The 4,034-nt window shown below is 49.8% G+C and overlaps 1 pseudogene; it reads right to left on the reverse strand.

Annotated features, from left to right (window-relative positions):
* Nucleotides 1-1,746: 1,746 nt before the first annotated feature.
* LOC142458680 (prostaglandin reductase 2 pseudogene) lies at nt 1,747-3,660 on the reverse strand (annotated as a pseudogene).
* Nucleotides 3,661-4,034: the final 374 nt, after the last annotated feature.

The following is a 4,034-nucleotide window of genomic DNA, read 5'->3' on the forward strand; positions in this document are numbered from 1 at the left end:
GTAGCTAAACTGAGAGGGAAACCAGGGAACTCTGAGGACGATCCTGTTCTATAACTGCGGGCACACCCAGGGGGACTTGTGGCCATTTAATAGAGTGATCATGTTAGGTAGCTAGATCAGGGACAAGGGGGTTGTCCCTCCATGCCTGCACAGGCCCCTAGAGGAGGTTGGGAAGGAATCAGGCAAGCATTAACCGCCTATGAGGACATCCTAACTGAGCATGCTCAAATTCAAGCCCCCCCGAGTCAGGTGGTAGGTCCACCTGGGCAGTCCAATCTAGGCCCAGGCCCAAGCACATCACCCAGGTGGGCTTAGTCCAGCCAATGGGGTCAACCAATACCGTCAACCACACTTCCCCAGCCAGAGGGTTGAGATACCCTGGCGGTGGGAAGGCCGTTCTCTTTGTACCCTGCTTCTGGTCAGTGGCAGGGAAGAGGGGGAGGTCTTCCTCCCCCACGGGGGCGCACTTGCACCTTCTGGGCCACAGCCTCTCTCTTCCACTCTTACCTAGTGCTCTCGCGTGCCCCGCTTGTGCCTGCCCAGCCTCTCTGGCCTCAGTTCTGCAAGTGTGGGAGTGCTGCTCCAGGAGGTTGCTTGTGACCAGTTGGGAGCCCCAGCTCATCTTCTGCACGGCTTGGCCAGCTTCCCTTTGGAGGCTGTAAAACCTGAAAATTCTCCTGTCCTTTATTAAAACCCACTTGGATTACAAAACAGGCTTTGGCGTGAATTCTTTCTCGTGAAGCCAAGAACTGAGGTGTTACCCACCCAAGAAACCTTACAATCTACACTCGAACCCAAATGAAGCTCAAAACTGAATTCATAGCAACCCTACAGGACAGAGCAGGATTTCCCCTTTGGGGTTACAAGCCTATAAATCTTATGGTACGCCACCGGGGCTCGAGTCATATACCAGGGAAAATGACATACCCAGACTTTTAGGGGTTATTGGATACTGGTTCTGTTAGGTTTCTGGAGTTGGTAATACCTTGGTTCTTGGCTTCTCATGATGAAAGAATTCACCACGAAGCCCATTTTGTGATTCAAGTGGGTTTTTATGAAGGACAAGACAAGTTTCAGGGTTTATAATCTCAAAGGGGTTCACAACTGGGCCTGAACAACCACGTGGAAAAGACCACCCACGTGTGTGGATCTGGGAGGGGGGCGGTTGCAGGAATCCCGGGAGGCCAGAAGCCCAAGAACCGTAGAAGCTGAGAGCATGTGGGCCCCAAGTAGACCCCGAGTGGGTGCATGTGCCTCTGCACGGGAGAGGGAGACCCCCCTCCACGCACACACACCTGCCTCCAACCAGGAACAGGGTAAGAGAGTGTCCCAGAGAATGCTCCCTGCCTTTATTCGGCCCACCCCCTGCCTGCGGGAAGGCGTGGTGGATGGTATTGGTTGACCCCATTGGTTGAGTTAGGCCCAGGGTGACACAGAGGCCTCATTGGCTATATCCTGATTGACGGGCTAGACTCCACCCCTTGACTCTTAATCTTCACATTGACACCAGACTGTGTAACTGCCACAGGGTGACATGAGCTTGTCTGCTTCAGATGCATCAGTCAGTGGGCGTTTGTGGAGTGCTACAGTAGAGAGTTGTTCCAAGTCCCTCCCGTGGGGGCGCTGGTGAGGCACATCCTTCTTGTACCCAGACATGTGATCACCCAGGGCCATGCGGCTGTTCGGATGCATCAGTGTGTCCCGTACAGTGATCAGGTATCACTGGTACGGCACGTGGCTCACATGCTACCACCTTGTCAGGATGAACATCTGCTCCAGCTGGCACAGCTCTGCTGGTGGCTCTGCCACACTTCCTTTTGAAAACTTGAGTGCACCATCAAAGCCCAGCTCCAGGGTCAAAAGCAAGGCACTTCTCCAGGGTCCCAAACATTCCCACCGCTGAGAGCGGCCCAGCAAATGGCCACTCCACTCTGCCACAGGTCCCCGCAACAGTGACGCCACTGACAACTATTATCTGATTGGACCCAGAAGTTGTTTTTTTTCTGTATCCCCATCAAGGAAGTCAAACCTAGCATAGCTTTCCCTCCAAGAATGTATGAAGGGTGTCCATCCACGAGCTTCACGATTTCCACCCAGAATAGCCTTGGTTTGCCGGGGCCCATAGAAATAATCACAAATTCACCTTTAGTCAGATCGGGGTGTTTGCGTTCTTCGGTGATCCCAACACCTGCGCCGTCAGCCACTAGAGACAGCGGCCAGGGTGCTGGGTCTGCACCGTCCGTGTCTTCATTGATTCTGCCATGCGTGGACGGGTCCACAGAAAGAGGTGGCACTTTTACGTGGCCTTCAGTGACAGGGGCTGGTAACTTGACCTCTTCCACCGGGAAATTCTCACCACCGGATTACCTTTTTTGTTGTTGAAAACTACACTTGTATGTTTTAGGTTATATGTCAGTGGGCACATAAATCAGTACTTTTTACAGGAAGTAGAAAATTTCAAGAATCAATGATATCAGGTCGGGAATTCAATGCTACTCTTTGCAATATCGTGAGCTTATTCACAAAGTGGTCTCAAAAGATTCCTGTACACAATAGATCCATGCCATTTTCCTCGATACACTCATTCTGAGTGGCCCTGCTGAGGTCCTCTCATAACTTACTCACCACTCGGGACCCCAGAAGCTTAAAATACTTTTGAATTGGGTTTTATAGCACTTTGTTGAGGATTGCTTTTTTTAAACTTGTGGTACCTGACTTTGACATTAGATTGATACTGGTCTTGTGAAATAAGTTAGGAAGTCTCCCGTCTTTTCTATTCTTATTGTTTTAAAATAATTTGAGCAGGAAAGTACTGGTTCTGGATTTTTCTTGACTAGGAGTTTTTTATTTTATTTTTTTAAACATTTTATTAGGGGCTCATACAACTCTTATCACAGTCCATACATATACATACATCAATTGTATAAAGCACATCTGTACATTCTTTATCCTAATCATTTTTTTCTCCTCTTTTCTTTTTTTAAGTTTTTTATTTTTTTATCGCAGATTCAATCACTTCAGTTGTCATAGGGCGATTGCAATCTTCTGTTTCTTCTCGTGTGGCAACCAGAACTGGGAAAAGTTATTCCCCATGATGGGCCCCCATAATAAAGCCAAATCTAAGGTGCTGTCGGCAAACACATGGTCACTGACTATACACTGGGAGGTCAACAGCTTGAAGGTTATCAGCCATCTAAGGCAGTCACACCCTATTGTCTGTCCCACACTAAGTAGGGTCCACTCCCTTCTGTTAAGGATAATGGATTTTTTTTCCCCTGAAGGAGAACCTAGACACCTACGGTCAAGCCGACTCCGCAACGACCAAAGTTAGACTACCATCTTGACTCTAGAGCCCACCTATCTTGTTACCGGTATGCCTTCCTGTCACATATGTACCTGTGTACAGCCCCTTCCTGTTACACCTGTAATTAAGGGGACTGGTATGCCCCTGGAATACATAAAAGCTGTTAGGTAGGCTAGCTAGGGCTGGGACGTCCGTTAACGCATGCCCATTGGTCCAAGCTACGGAAACAAAGGAGTGGCGCACTGCACGTGCTCAGAGGTTCAGGTTTCCCGCCTGTACGCCTGCACCTGGATTGGCCCAGCTAGGCCAGGTGAATTCAATTCAGTCAACGGGCCGACCAGGGGGTCGTCCACCATGCCTCCCTGCAGAATCATTGAAAAGGCAGGAGCCTGGAGTCGACCAGGGGACTTTGCATGACTCTGCGAGCAGCTTCCAGGCAGGCTGCACGTTGGGGAGGAGCGCGGCGGGTGCCGTGTAAACCTGAGACTGCTTCTAATGCTCATAAAACTCACTTGTATCACAAACCAGGCTTCAGCATGAATTCTTTCTCGCGTGGAGCCAAGGACCGAGGTGTATCTCTCCCCAGAGAGATCTAACAAAGCCTTGGTTGGAAATACTTTCTCTGTCTGCGCGGATCGCAGAGGTGAGCACTCACATGCTTTATCTTGTCTGACGTCTCTTTAATTTACCCCTCAATTACACACCCGCCCCATGGACCCATTCTATTATG

This window comes from Tenrec ecaudatus, chromosome 10, assembly GCF_050624435.1.
Source record: "Tenrec ecaudatus isolate mTenEca1 chromosome 10, mTenEca1.hap1, whole genome shotgun sequence".
In the NCBI taxonomy this organism is placed as follows: domain Eukaryota; kingdom Metazoa; phylum Chordata; class Mammalia; order Afrosoricida; family Tenrecidae; genus Tenrec; species Tenrec ecaudatus.